Here is a 16,485-nt window from a genome sequence, read left to right on the forward strand (position 1 = left end):
AAAGAAGACGGGGGTTAGAAATGGGAGTTTTCTGAGCTGAACTTATCCAAGCCGTCACCATCATATGCCAAGAAAGTTCTGCCTTTTTTATTTTTCTTTCACTCCTGACATTATGAAGAAGAAAGTCTGAAGGCAGTACCACTTTGCTATGAATGCTATTTTTCATTTTAACCAGGAAAGGGAAGTCTCAGGTCCAGGGTTTTGTAGAGGCAAGAGTATTCTGCTAGAATTGAATAACTTTTTAATTAATTATCTTTATTTTTACATTTATGGTAGTAACATTTTCAAATATGTGGATTTTAGTTAAAAAATAAATGCAGAGTCATTTTAAATAAAAATACTTAACAAAATAATATAAGTGGTATTCACGCATGTGAAAAACAAATTGTAAAGGTGAATGACTAAGGGTTGGAAGCACCAGTCTAGAAGGCAGACTCAGGAACAGAAGGTCGGAGAGGACTGGCCTGTGAGTCAAGATACCAGGCGGTAGAGGCTGCATTCTGCTCCAACCCAGTGTGAAGCATTGAGCTCTTTGTCTGTCCTGGGCTTTGAGTTTCTAATTCGCAATGATGACGATGAACTAGGTGTTTTGTTTTATTTTTTTTAAAGTACATTCCTATTCAAACACTTTATGGCATCTGCTTCAGTGTGTAGAGCCATACCTATCACACCATTATTAAGACTGGATTAAAGTGTTAGAAGATCTCAAAGTAGTTTTTTAAAAAAGGAACTCTGAGATAAAACAGAAAAAACTATTCCCAAGAAGAATGCTTCTCCGTTATGACTCATTTTATCCTCAAGACAACCAGTAAAGGCCATACATTATGATCTCTATTTTACATACATGATTAATAATAGTGAGATGAGGTAATTGAGTCCCAGAGGAGAAAAATGCATTGTCCAGGGTTTCATAGAAATGAGATGGTGGGGCTGAAACCATGAACTTGGATTTCCCTTTTCCCCTGCTCTTTTATATTAGGTTGTAGGCCACTCTATTTGAGACTGAGTACTTTAAAAAGAAACTTATTTGAAGATCTTTTCCTCCACAACACACCCTGGCTCTCTACCACACAGTATTGTCAAACAAAGAGGTACTCTGAGGAATCTTAATCTCTTTTGAGCAGCAAAATCTTCATGCTTTCTTAGCGTTATTAGGCTTATGGGTTCTAGACCCTACTTTGGTCTCTATATAAAAGGGGATACCTCTCTTTTCCCCCCCATCTCTCTGCCTAACCTAATTTCCACCACCTTCCTCACTCTTCTCCAGATGAGAGTCTATGTTTGCTAGTAAGTAGGCAGTGAAAGTGACTCAACTGGGCACACACATCAACTTCAGCTGTCTGTCTTATTTCATTCAGTGAAAAGACATCTTGGAACCAGCCTCTTTTAGGTCACTCTGGCTCTCTTTGATGTTAGTTTTCCATACACCTGGCCAGAGGGTGGTAGGAGAAGGAGATTAGCATTTAAGTTCTGGCAAGGGGTGTGGATGCTCCATTTAAACTTTTGACCAAAGGAAGCATTATCATCTAGCCAAGCTTTACTGAAGAACCCAAGGCAGTGAACCTGGTACTAGCCTAGCAGGTAATACAGGGTATCTGGTTTCCTCTTTGCTTGTTTCTCCTCATGGTAATCTTGCAGGGGCTGGGGGTGGTGTACAAGAGAGAATCCTGGGGTTCTTTAGAACTTGAGACATACCATACCATTTGTTGGGGGCTGAATTGTGTCCCCTCCCAAATTATATGTTGACATTCTAACCCCTAGGACCTCAGAATATGACTGTATTTGGACATAGGGTCTTTAAAAATGTGATTAAGTTAAAAGGGGGCTCTTAGGGTGGGCCCTAGTCCAATATGATTGGTGTCATTAGAAGAAGTGGAGAATAGGGCACAGACAACAACAGACAGAGGGACAACCATGCAAGGATACAGCAAAAAGGCAGCCATCTGCTGGACCTGGAGCTGAGCTGCGCCCTCCACAACTAAGATCGGAAGGACAACAGCTTGACTTGGAGGAGGTCCTGAAAGTACACTTTGTTCCCCAATAAAGTCCTGTTCCCCTTCCCTAGTAAAATCTTTTTTTTCTTTTTTTTTTAAAGGCAGCCATCTGTGAGCCTCTCAGGAGAGAGGTCTCAAAAGAAACCAAACCTGCCAACATCTTGATCTTAGACTTTTAGCCTCCAGAACGATTAGAAAATAAATTTGTACTGTTTAAGTGACCCAGTCTGTGGTATTTTGTATGGCAGCCCTAGGAAACCAGCCCTTCCTTACCTTTACTGACCTAAATCCATTTTGTACCAATTAGAACTGCTACCCATTCATATTTGATCTCCTCTCTCCCAGAGGTTCCCAGATGCTAAGGCCACATGGACCAAGCAGATTCGACCACAGGACAGGACTGATTAAGCCATAAGAAGCAAAGTGAGAGCTGGGCTAAGACCATGAGGGGAGCAGGACTCAGATCATGATGAAGTCAGGGTCTTCACTTCCTTAACTCTCTACTGCTGTTTCATGTCTATTATATTTTTACCCTCCTTCCAATCTCCCTGTTCTTCTATCACTATGGTATGACCTATTCATCTCTGGTACTGTTGCTTTCCAACCTCTTGGTTCTATCCTTCGTTCCCTTCTTTAAGAACCTAGGCACGTGTCACCATTGCTTACTATTCCTTCCCAATTCCGGATGTCTTGAGTGACAACGGGCTCTCATTCCCTGACTTCTTCATCTTCCATGATGAGTTCTTCCGCTTCACCTTAGCCGCGTACGACACCCAGAGCCATATTCACCTCTAAATTCTTAAACTCATAACACCCCATTCTCTGACCACCATCTTCTATCTTTCTAGATCTTTTGCTCCTTCAATAGCCCTATTCTAGACTCCAACCTCACCAAGACACCCAGTTATTTGACACCACTCCATTTTCTACCAGTTGGTCAGATCCTCTTGGCTTTACATCTTTTCTGAATCTCACAACAAATCACCACCACTCCTATTATTTCTCTACCTGTTTCATGGTTTTCTTCTTACTTCAGAGGAATGGTTTTTCCTCTTTCTGGTGAATCATTGAGAATCTAAGGAAAGCTAGATTTCCTCTGTCTGGAATACCCCAAGTAAAGGCTCATAGTTCACTCCCTCAGCTCCTTCAGTTCTTTCAAAAAATGTCACCTTTGCAGTGAGGTCCTACACAACCACTCTGTTCTACTAATTCTATTCCCACCCAAGCTTGCGATCTCCATATTGTGTTTCATTTTTCTTCATGGCACTAATCACCTAAGATACTATTTATTTTAATTATTTATTTGTTGATTGCTCCCCATCCCATTAGAATAACTCAATCTCCAAGTGGACAAGTATTTTTGTATTTTTTTGTTTACTGCTATATTTCCAGTACCAAGAATAGTGTCTTGGACTTGCACATAGTAGGACCTTCAAAAAACATTTGTGAAATAGAGCTTCTTCTAAGAAAAAATTAAATGCTCACATATTCTTTAAATTTGTCATATGATTTCAGAGGCCTGATGGCCTTCTTGAGGCCAGGAAACTCAGAAGCTCAGTTTCAACTATTCTTCCTGAGTATTTCTCATATGCAATACCACAAAATTTTAAATATCATTTTACATACTAATCACTTAAGAATGTATTTCTTTGGCCTAATATCTTCCCACAATTCCTTACTCACAAATCAAATGTCTATTGCCACCTCCATCTGAGGTTCCAATGGACAGAGGTTGTTAATTTTCCATTCCTAAAAAGCTCATTCTCCTGTACCAATTGTGTCCATGAACCACCATCAAATCAAAAACCCAAGCCAGGTATTTAGTGTCATTCTGATTTATGTTTTCCTCTTCTCCTCATATGCCATAAGTCAATGTCCTGTTGTTTAGATATAAGTATCTTTCAAATCCATCGGCATGCATATCTTCCATTCTCTATGCTCCTACATTAGCAGAGGGTTTCATTATTTCTCACTGGATTACTTCAACAACCTCCTAATTGGTTTCTCTGCCTTTAGTCCCACTCTTATAAAAATGTAAGTCTCATTAGTTCGCTCCCTTTGCCAAATCTTTCAGAACTCTCCTTTGCTTAGAGAATAAATCAAAATGCTTTAGAATAGTATTTAAACCCTAACTCATGTTGGCGTGAGATGCAATGAGATTGAAGTAGCCTGCCTGCAGGGCTGAACCATGTGGAGGACAGCTGCCCTGGACAGTCACCTGGGCCCACAGCAGACTTTGCATGCATGAGAAAGAAACTGAGCTTTTGGTATTGTTTGTTACTTCAGATAATCTAGCCTATCCTGACTGACACAATATTGTTATATGGGGTTGCTCTCTCACCTCTATATTCTCCCCCACAACCAGCACACTTTGACACACCCTGTCGTGCTGGGAGGCCTGTGGGGTCTCTGCTCCCGCTCCCCATACAAGAACGCAGGATATGGTGAGGCCAAAAAGGAACACCCACGGAGCCATAGGTAGGGGAGTCATACCACTATATTCTCTCTGGCGGCACTATACTCTCACTGGAGGCTGGATCCACACTGTCCGCAAACCGCCATCCATGCTTGCCAGCCCAGCCGCCATCTTCTTGCTAGGCCTCCATTCTTCCTCTCTTCTCCTAGCGTAGCCACAGCAGTTATATTAGTGGCCAATGGCTCACTGGTTACAGCTGACGGCCAACTAGCCACAGCTGATGGCCATGCAATCACAGTTGATGGCCATTTACTACCTGAGCCAGGCACCTGTCTATGTGAGGCCGAGAGCCTGGAAACTACTTTCTGGGGCTCTGCCCCCACACACCCACACTTTAATATCTAGAACTGGTACCAAACTAGCTGTGTATTCCAGATTCCATCACACTCTCATGCCTGCAATCGTTTATATACCTTGTTCTCTTGATCTTTAATGGGATGTTCTTCATCTGTCTGTAGAACTTCCTCTTATTTATCCTTTGAAATCTTGCTCAGATGTCAGCTTATCTGGGAAATCTTCCTGTGGGGGCAGAGCCCCAGAAAGCAGTTTCCAGGCTCTCGGCCTCACATAGACAGGTGCTGGCTCAGGTAGTAAATGGCCAACTGTGATTGCATGGCCATCAGCTGTAACCAGTGAGCCATTGGCCACTAATATAACTGCTGTGGCTACGCTAGGGAGGAGAGAGAAGGATGGGGGCTAGCAAGAAGATGGCGGCTGGGCTGGCAAGTGTGGATGGCGGTTTGCGGACAGTATGGATCCAGCCTCCAGTGAGAGTATAGTGCCGCCAGAGAGAATATAGTGGTATGACTCCCCTACCTATGGCTCCGTGGGTGTTCCCTTTTGGCCTCACCATATCCTGCGTTCTTGTGTGGAGAGCGGGACCAGAGACCCCGCAGGCCTCCCTGCATGACAAATGGCGCAGCGAGCAGGGTCTCCCGCATGACACTTCCCTAATCACCCAACACGAAGTAAACACAATTTTGTTCCTTACACATAATTTAAATTATTGAATGTGTCAAATTATAGAGAAAATACTTGTTTATTTGTGTCATTCTTTCACTACAATAGTTCAAGGGCCTGAACAGTATCCTTGGTACCTTGGAATCAATAAATGCGTTTTGAATACATAGATGTTTAAATGATGTTTTAAAAAGGCATGCAATCATCAAGACAGGTAAACATATAACTGCATCTATAATTACCAGTTGCGATGAGTGCTATATAGGAAGACAACAAAGTTCTATGAGAAAGACTAATAGAAGGGCCTAATTTATACAAAGTGGTCAGCAACCTTATGGGGATGTGGCATTTAAGCTAAATGCCATGAGTACAAGTCAGCTAGTGAAGAGTTGGTGATTTCAAGATGATGGGATATGTTATCTGGACTTCAGCACATGTGGAAACTCCCCATTTCTACACCAAATTCATAGAAATAATAAGGAAGATATAAAGATTGGATTAATACAGAGCAGCTGCACTCAGAATTAAGGAAAGGGATCATCTGTGGATGAGAAAATGAGAAGGTCTGTAAAAGGAGGGCAGTAGACGAGGCGCTATCTACAACAGTGAGCTGAGGCTCAGTGGGAACCCGTCCTGACCAAGTAGGAAGGCTTCATGGTCCCACTGGGAAGCTGGACGCTGACAAGGCTGTAGCAGGAAGTCACTTGGGAAGGAGTAGGAACCACAACCACAGAAAAGGTGCCAAACACTAATCAACGAGTATTTCTTTTTAAAGCCTGTATTTGGAAAAGAGATAATAAACTCAATAAGAGAATAATTTAATGGAAGGAAAATAGAGTTACGAGGACCATAAAAACAGATTTTAAAGTAAGTGTCACACGGGGGTCTCTGGTCCCACTCCCCACATAAGAACGCAGAATATGGTGAGGCCAAAAAGGAACACCCACGGAGCCATGGATGGGATGTTCATACCACTATAGTCTCGCTGGCGGCTGGGTTGGAGACACAGGAAGCAGGCTCCACACAATGCGCAATCTGCCGTCCGCTTCTCTGCCAACCAACCAACCCCTTGCTAACTGCAATCCACTCTTGCTAGCTCAGCCACAGCAGTTATATCAGTGGCCAATGGCTAACTGGTTACAGCTGATGGCATCTACTACCTGAGCCAGCACCTTTCCACGTGAGGCTAATAGCCTGAAAACTGCTCTCTGGGATTCTGTCCCCACAGTAAGTTATCTCAGAAAGCTAAAGGACTTCTGGAATACCGTCTATAAAACAAGAAGAGGAAGACTTCAAACAAGAAACAGGTTGAAATGCAACAAGAAGCAATTGGATAATTAGCAAAATTGAAACAATTTTGCATTTATTAAATATAGTCATTGAAATGAAAAGTAAAATACAATCGTAAGTATGGACAGCTAAGTGACCCAATGAAAAATTAATTAATGATTTGGACAATTAAGTTGAGGAATTCCCCTAAATAATCAGAAATATGAAAAAAATAAAGGGAGCATAGATTCGGAAGGACCTATGTATGTCTAACAGAATTTTCATTAAAATGGAATAAAGAGAAGGGAAGGGATCTTTGAAGAAATATTGGTCTCAGTTTTCCCAGAGTTGAGAAAAGACATGAATTCTCAGACAAAGAATTTAGCAAGCCCCAGTTGGAATATATACACAAAATTATACCTAAATTCCTTGTAGTGAAATTTCAGCATATCGAGGATAAAATTAAAATCTTAAAAATTACCAAAAGAAAAGAATGGAAATTCGATTGACATTCAGATTTCTCAACAGCCACCTGGATATAAAAGGGAATAAAGAATATCTTACGTGCGAAAGGAAAATACCTTTAAACCTATCATTCTACACTATCAAAGGATTGTGTAAATAAAGTTGAAATAAAGACATATTCAGACACTGAAAACTTACCACTTGCAGGCCCTTTCAGAAAGAATTACCGGAGAATGTTAGAGATGGTTAGTGTTGAAATTGTAGAGAAATGAGCACACTCATACAATGCATGTGAGAGTATAAAGTGGCATGGAGACTTGAAGGTCGAACTGGGGGTATTAGTAAAGTAAACATACACGTATCTGACAAATTAAGAACCTTACTTCAAGGTATCTGTCTTAGAGAAACACATGTGAAAGCATGTTCATTGTAGTTTCATTTGTTAAGGTGAAAAATGGGCATCAGTACAGTAATGGCTAAATATAATCCATTCATACTATGAAATATTGGGAACCAGTTAGAAGGAATGAGAAAGATCTATATGCATCATCATGGATTTATCTCCAAGACTTATTATTGAGTGAAAAGGGCAGGTTGAAGAATGACATGTACGTCAGAATATCATTTATTTAATGAAAAACCGATAGGCTCACCAAAGAACACATTTTTTGTATGTATCATGAATATTTTGTATGTATTTTCCATATATCATAGAAGAAAGTGGGGAAGGTGATATATCAGACACAACCAATTACTTGTGTGGAGGGTGTGGTTGACAGAGGCTTTATTTGTATCTACAATAATGCAAAGCCTCCTGTGTCCAAACTTGTAGACTGGGTCAGGGGTGTTTAACCAGGAGAGTGGCACAATCCAATTTATAATGACAAAAGATCCCTCTGGGTATTGTGAGGAGAATGCATCTGGAAGAGGGGAGGCAGGAAGGCAGTTAGGAGGCCGTTGCCGTAGTTAGGACCAAGGCCCATTCATCCAGCAGGCACAGTGGGCATAGAACCCGAAAGCCATGAAAATGTTTAATTTTAGTTTCTTTTAAAATCAGAATAAAAAGCATGAAATAATAAATATATAACAATGAATCCAGCCTGGATTATATTTGCCTTTATACCAATGCAGCACTAAAATATAATTATTTTATTTTTTTTATGGATGAAGGGGCTCATAAAGGCAAACTATATTTTGTAAGAAGAAAAGCCTGAACCCGGCCATAAATTGAGAGTCGGGAATGAAGGAGAGGGAGAAAGCAATTATAACTCCTAGAATTCTGTCTTAAGGTGACATTGGCTTCATTTACAGAGATGAGGAAGAGAGGTGGAAGGTAAGTAGGGGTCAGAGTATAAGGAGCCCACATGCTGGGCTAGATGTGGAAAATTTACCACTGATCCAGCATCTTGAAAGGGTTAAGGACCACTGAACTTTTAGGCAACAGGGAGACAGAAAAATTTTTTAAATGGAGATTAACATGATCAAATAGGTTTTTTCTTTCTCTCTTTTTTTTTTTTTTTAAAGATTACCTTTTATTGCCAGGATTGCAGTGGCTTCTGTCACTATAGAAAATATGTGTAATCTTTGACCTCCACCAGCCTAAATTTCAGCCTTTATTTATTTATTTTTTATTTTTCAATTACAGTTGACATTCAATATTGTATAGTTTCATGGGTACAGCATAGTACCCCTGAAATTTATGCAGTGATCTCCTCGATTAGTACCCACCTGGCACCATACAGAGTTATTACAATATTATTGACTATATTCCCTATGCTGTACTTTACATGTCCATGACTCTTTTGTAACTACCAATTTGTACTTCTTAATCCCTTCCCCTTTTTTACCCAACCCTCCAGTCCCCCTCCATCTGACATCAACCATATGTTCTCTGTATCTACAGTCGGTTTCTGTTTTATTTGTTCATTTATTTTTTTCTTTAGATTTCACATACAAGTGAAGTCATGTGGTATTTGTCTCTCTGTTGATCAGATAGTATTTTTAAAAATTCCTGTTTGATAGCAGTGTGAAAAATAGAACCAAATGGGTGAGAAGCTAGAGACTGAGCAAGGAGCTAACAATACATACATACCCAGGCCTCTTGGTTCTCAGGCCACTCACAGGCTCAGAAAAATGTGATGAAACTAAAGCAGGTTGGAAAAGAACAGGAAAGACCTCCTGGCTAGGCCCAGCCCAGAGCTCATCTTGGCTGAAGTTCATGGGCATGTGTGGCACATGGACCTTGAGGCTGGCAGCACTTTCTGGCCAAACCACAGGGCAAATTTAAACACTTCAGTTGTCACAGCACAACAAACCTGAATGACGATGATTTTTTCTAAAGCAGGATTTCAAAAACAAAAATACTTCTTCACAAAAACATGTCAGGAAAGCTGGCTGCCCCTACGAAGATTGTTTTAAAAGGTTGGACCTCAAAATATTTTCAGCCCCTGCAAGGGGCACTAAGCTCTATGGATCTTTTGTCTTTACTCATATCTGACTGAGAAAAATGGTGATGCTTCTGAAGACGTGTCAGTAGACTTTAATAAGTAAGTACTTATTACAGGATGCTCAACGCTATATTCATTAGGACAGTGAGGTAAGTGGGTAAACCGGAGCAACTCTTTGGGCCTGAGTTGTGTTGGTTTTTTCCCCCCAAAAGATGGAAGTAGTGATAACACTTTCTTTACATATCATTTCAAGGACATAGTTATTCTTAAAGTCTTTTAAAAATAACTAAAACCTTTGAGGACCTAAAGAAGGTTGTTGACCTTCTCTAGAAAAAAGTGTAACTCAAATACAAATTTTTATATATCTTTGTTTTTATAGGATTAGTGATTAAAAACTCCTTGGGATGGTCTACAAAACACCCACAAAGCAACTAGCTCTTTATAGGGACTCAACCAATAACAATAATATAATTGGAAAGTAGGAGTAGGAGGATCATGAAAATAATATTTAGAAAGCGGCCTTTAGCGTGGGACTAAAAAGATGAGTAGGATGTCAACAGGCTGAAGGAAGAACAAAAGCAAGTGAGAAAAATTGAAGTGAGAAAATGAGTGAGGGAGGGATTATGCAGAATGAGTAGCCAACACTGAGCTCACTGAGCCCTCACTGTGCGCCAGGCATTATATGCATTATCTCACTCAATCTTCACACCAAGTTAGGCATTGTTAGCCCATTTTAGAGATAAGGACACAGAGTTAGGGAGGTAAGGAGTGAGGCATGTAGAGGTAGGAACTTACCTTAAAAGTCTCCTATGTCAGTTCTGGTGCAATTCTCTTTACTTTTGTGTATGATTAAAAATTTGCATAATAAAACATTTTAAAATTCTCCCATTCTCTGAAATTTCTATACCACAGAATGGCTTAATGGGAAGAGCACTACACCTAAGACCCTGTTAACTGTGGACACGTTGCTTTCTCTTTCTGAGTTTCAGTATTTATTCCCATCTGTAAAAGCAGGGTACAAGTCTACAGTGATCTCCAAGTACTCTTCCAACACTTAGAGTCTATGGTGTTTTTTTTAAAGGAGAAATTGTTCTTATTCATCATTTACTAAACACTTTCCTTTTGCCTGTTCATACTCTTACTTGCTCAGTAGCTCACGTTATTTTATTTTTCAGACATCTTTATTGAAGTGAACTTGACATTCAATAAGCTATATAAATGTAAAGTGTATACAAAAGCCTTTCCCACGTATTCTCAGGAAGACATGTCAAAACCAGTAGTGGGATTGGGGACAGAAGATCTGGGTTTTCGTCCTGCCTCTACCACTCTTTCTGGTGGCGTGAACCTTGACAAATAAGTTTGCCTCCTTGAGCCTCAATTCCCTTCTCTATAACATCATCACCACCACCATCATCATCACCATCCCTTTCAAGTTTACCCTTTGAGTTTTCCTGGAGAATCAGGGAGATATAGAGCAAACATACTGAAAAAACCCTCTAAATCTCTTACTGTCATCTCCTCCAGGAAACCTCCCTGAACCCTCTCCTGTCAGTAGTTCTGGGGCTGGTTGTGTAAACACCTCCTCTTCAGATCCCTGTGTACCGAGGATGGTGGGGGTACACTCCCAGCTCCTCTGGCAGTGTGATCTTAGCCTGTCATCTTGACTTCTTAGAACTTTTACACCTCATATCAACCCTTGGACAATCTCCAAAGCCTCTTCCAACTCTAACATAGTCTTGATTCTAAGGGGGAATTTCCCAGTGTATGGCGAGTATACACTCATATGAAAAAAAAGCTGGTTCAGTTGGGGTGGGGCAGAGTTGATGGTATAGGCTGGGCTGGCATGCTTTCTTCTCAGACATTCTATGTAAGTAGCATGGTACAAAACAAAGAGCACTGGGTCTGCACTCATGCTACCTGGATCGATGGACACAGCTCTAAGAAGTTGAGCATCTCATGTAACTTGCCTGGGCCTGTTTCCCCATCTATAATGAAGAGACACAAGTTGCCATTCAGCCTACCATATGCCTCTGTAAAACAGAAAAGGATTAGTATTATTGTCATGATTTTTCTGAAAATTTCAGAAATTTTACAGAGATGCAATGAAAACGTATATCACAGACTAACAAACGAAATCTACCCCAAACACTTTTTGCACCAAGTTAGAATTTGAAACAGAAATTATTTACCAAACAAGCATTACTACTGGGCATGTTTTGATTTTTAATTAAATTATTTTTTTAACTCTGGCTCCATGGTGTGATGGTTTTGGAATTAGTAATATTAAAACATTAGTTACACTGGTGAGTAATGGTTTTATTTAAAACAGAATGAGAATGTTAACACAGTGGTGCCTGGAACCAAACGTAAGACCTCTAAGTGGCTACTCTTGTAGATGTTAAAGGCCTTGGTCATTATTACTAATCTTTAGGTGAGTGGTTGACACTCACACAGCACCCTGCAATTCACCTCACAGTTTCACCTTGCTGTTTTATCTGTGCCTTAAAATGCTTTAGGGAGTACTTGTCATCAGCTTTTGTTACTGGCAGAGAAAGTGAGCCTCTGAAAAATTGCTTTGGTCAAAGTCACATAGCCTGTAAGGAGTGACAAAGCCCAGGAGGTCGTGGGGCAATTCCCACCAGTGGACAGAGCAGGGTCGGCGGTCAGGCATCAGCAGGTGTGGGTACCTGTGTGACCATGGAGACGTTACGGTGCATGGATAATGCTTACTTCATGGAGCTAAACTGTGTACAGTGCTTAGCCCAGGGCTGGGCACTTACTTAAATGCTTAATAGAACTTCATAAAAGCTAATGCATCTTCTTCATCTTCCACCTCATTTTCCACTGGAGCACACAGGTGTTGAAAAACACAGCCACAGGCAACCTGCTACTTACGCAGTTCCCCCAAACCACCCAGTAACATTTCCCTAACAGATTAGTCTGGAACTGACTAAATTTCCACTTCCTTCCTAGCTTGTGTATCCTGGACTTTGAAGATTTTCTTCCACTCCTGTCTTTCCTTCCTTCTGCCCTACAATCAGCACCTCAGCCTGAGTCCTGACCTCACTTGGCTCTGGAGCCTTCCCAGGGGTGGGAGTGAGGGGTGTGGGGCAGGGGCAGTGCTTCATTTTGAGTGAGAAAGGAGAAAAAAGTGGAACAGCTGGAGCAACTCTTCTCCCTCCCCCACTGCAAAGGGGTGCCTCTCTGCTCTCACAGACCTTCTCTTCCCAGGCTCCAGCCTTTACAGCCAAATTCTCTGGCAAGTCTGCTTTTCCTCTGTAGCATGGGGCATGTAGTTGTCCTCTGCTCTTTCAAAGAACCCAGGTTAACACCCGACCTACTGAATGAGAACTCTGGGCATAGGGCTAAGCAATCTGTATTTTAACAAGCTCCCCAAGTAATTTGGATGCATCTAGAGTGTGAAAAGCACTGTCCTACGTAAACAACTGAGGACCTGAGCACTCCATTCAGCTTTTTGCCAAGCTCAGAGAGAACCTCCAGGTTCTTGTTAAAGGCTACAAGCTTGGCCCAGGCACAGGGATGAGGATGGTGGGTGGGGGGTGGAGGAACTCAGAGACTGAGCTGGGGAATTTGAGAAGTTGGGCTGGGAAAAGGGTGAAGAGAAGAGGATGAAAGTGACACAGACGTAGGACCACAGACTGGGCCATAGATGGGGTAGGGCATTATATATGAAGACCATCTTGTCCAACACCTTCATTTTACAGATGGAGAAACTGAGGCCAGAGAGGACAAAGGATTTGTCCAAGGTCACAGAAAGTCAATGTTTACTAATTCCTGATCCAGCACTCTCTCCCATGCCCTATCAATAAGCAGTTTCTTCTGTTTTTAAAAATTGCTTTTAATTTTTTTTATTTTGAAGTAATTGCAGATTTATAAAGACGTTGAAAAAGTAGTATAGAATTCCCTTACATTCCTTATTCTGCTTCCCCTAAAGGCAACATCTTACATATTCATAGTCTAATTATCAAGAACTTTTAGGGGATTTACTTAAACCTTTTCACTTTGAGATAATTGTAGCTAAGCATTCAGTTATAAGAAATAATACAGCACACACCCAGCATTTCCAAAAGAGTGGGAGATTATGGATAATATTTCTTTTTTTTTTTTTTTTTTTTGCTTTTCTGTACTCTGCACATTTATACAAGAATATAATGTTTACAACATGAAAAAATAATATAGAGAATACCTGTGTATCCTTTGTGCAGTGTTCTCAATGGGAACCTTTTATCCAGAACTTTTATGTTTATTTATATGTTTTTGGTTTATTCAGGTTCATCCTCCCTTGGGAGAAAGTTCTCAGCTCTCTTTTGAAGGGACAAAGACAATAAACAATAAGAAATAAGAATGATAATGGTTTTCTCAGAAGGAAAGATGGCATCTGCTATTTCTGGACCCACTATTGCTTCTTCAGGGACTGCCCATGGCTTCCAACAAAAATCTCTGGCTCTAAGTTCCTGCAGGCCTTCCAAGGAGAATCGTGCAGTGGGAGGCAGGAAGGCAGCAGTGGCACTGTTCCAGGAACTTACAACTTCACGAAACTTTGTACTTGGGAAGGATCTGGGAGGTCAGTCACCCAATTCTTCATCTGATGCTTGAGTCTCTATCAAGCTCTGCTTGAACACTGCCAGTGCTGGCAACTCACCCCTATTGAAAAGCTTTGATAACGTAGAGTGCTAGAAAGTTCTTTCACAAGATGTGAGAGCAGGACTGTGCTTTCTTATTCACTGTTATATTCTTGCCCCCGCCCCTATAGTGCTCAATAAATCCTAGTAGAATGAGTAGAGGAATGAATGAAGTAATGAGCAGACATTCTGCCCAGTCTGTGAGGTTGGAAGCACAGTCTTCCTCTGAAGGAAGGTGGCAGACAGCTGTCTGGGGCACTGCCATCATGACTGAGCCGCCCAGCCTGTACTATGCTGAGGGTAAGAAGCCTTGGAACTTGAAAAGGACGGGAGAGCTCCAGGGTAAGACATCCCTGGGGGTAATGACTCTTTCAAGTGCTCTGAGTGCCGTGACCCAGTGGCAGCCTTCCTCCACGGCCCTGACTTATTACATTTCTGGGTAAGTTGAGGGAAATTCAATCCATATGTCCTGGAGTTCTATACACGATTCTCAGCAAGTTGCTGCTGTTGTGTAAGAGCCATTTGACGTCGATGGTGCTGCTTTTTTCCATTCTGAAGAGTCCCTGAAGAAAAGCCAACTCTGCCATCCCTGAAGAGGGAGGGGCAGGAACTCAGGGGACAGTCATCTAGGGCAATGCAGGGTTTGAGACTGTTTTCAGGGCGTCTCCATGGGGAGGCTGAGGAGAGCGGGGAACACAGGCGCGCCCGGACCATTGCCCAGCCATGTGCCATGTGGGCTCTGCTAGCTGCTGCCAGCAGGACCTCAGTGGAGGGGGAGGTGGAAACAGCTTAAGACTCCCAGAGCAGGGAGGGGCAGTTGGCACAGTGGGGAGATAGAGCTTCCAGGAAGGGCAGCTGGCTTTGTATTCTGGTATAAACTTGGATAAGTTACTTCCTCCACATGGGTCAGTTTCCCCTTTGGCAAAGGGTGAGGCTGTACTCTGTCCCATGATGTCTGTAGGTCCTAATAGCCTATTCTAGAACCATTTCCTGTGTGTCTTATTGTGACTATTATCTAGCACTGCCTAGATAAATATTTTTCAACAAAATACTTTGTCTACAATCCTCAGTAAGAAATACATTTTACACTGAAATCTAGTATATATAACAGAAACAAAGTGTTCATGAAGAAACACTTACCTTTCCTACAAAAGCAGACATGTAGCTCAGTGGAACAGAAGAGGAGTCCAGAAATAAACCTACACATTTATGGTCAGTATGGATTTCCAACAAAGGTGCCAAGGCAGTTCACTGGGGAAAGACGGCCTTTTAAAATGGTGGCACAATTGGATATCCATATATGCAAAAATGCATACATACATACATACAGACACAAATACATAAATTTAGACCCTTACCTCACATGATACACAAAAATGAATTTAAAAATGACTTAAAGACCGAAACGTAAGAACTACAAGAAGGAGTTCAGGTAACGAAAAGGATGATCTTCACAGATATCCCACCAAGTGAAAGTTCAAAGCCAAAAGTGAAAGACTGAATATTTTGTGTTCTCATTTACATGAAGTTTCTTAGACAAAGCAAACATTAGAAACAGAAAGCCGATCAGAGGTTTACTCGGGCTAGAGGGCTATTCACAGGTGTGAGGGAACTTTGTGAGGTGAGCGCAGTGTTCTAAAACTGTGGAGAGGGCTGCTCAGCTGTAGAAACTTGCTAAAAATCACCAAAGTGCATACTTTCAATGGGTGAACATGATGGTATATAAATTACAACTCAAAGAGATATGACAACTGATAAACTTCAATCTAAAGGAGAAAGATAATAAATGATTTGTTCATTTGTGTTCTCTGGGCATGATGAGTTAGTTCCAAACCACCTGTTACTACTTGGTTAGTCTCTCTTCATAAGATCCATGGTATCATTATACGTGGACATATTGCTCATAAATGACTAGTCATTTGGAAAGACTAGAAAGAATAGATAAAAGTGATTCGATTTATATTGAAAACTGAACTCTAAGGAAAGGAGTTTATAAATCTAAGCAAATCTTTTAACATTTTTGTGTGCAGTACCAATCAATGTCATTAGGAGACATTACCTAGGATAATTAGCCACAGTTTCCAGCATGTAAGTTTGTCATACTCACTAAAGGCACAGTGGGATGGTTCTGAATGCTTGCGAAGCACAAGGAAGAATGTCCTGTCTCTCCTTAGTAGCTTAGGGTGGGAACCAGACACCGCCAAAGATTTCCTAACCAGTTCAGGAGCTTC

This window comes from Rhinolophus sinicus, linkage group LG01 (assembly GCF_036562045.2).
Source record: "Rhinolophus sinicus isolate RSC01 linkage group LG01, ASM3656204v1, whole genome shotgun sequence".
Taxonomy (NCBI): Eukaryota; Metazoa; Chordata; class Mammalia; order Chiroptera; family Rhinolophidae; genus Rhinolophus; species Rhinolophus sinicus.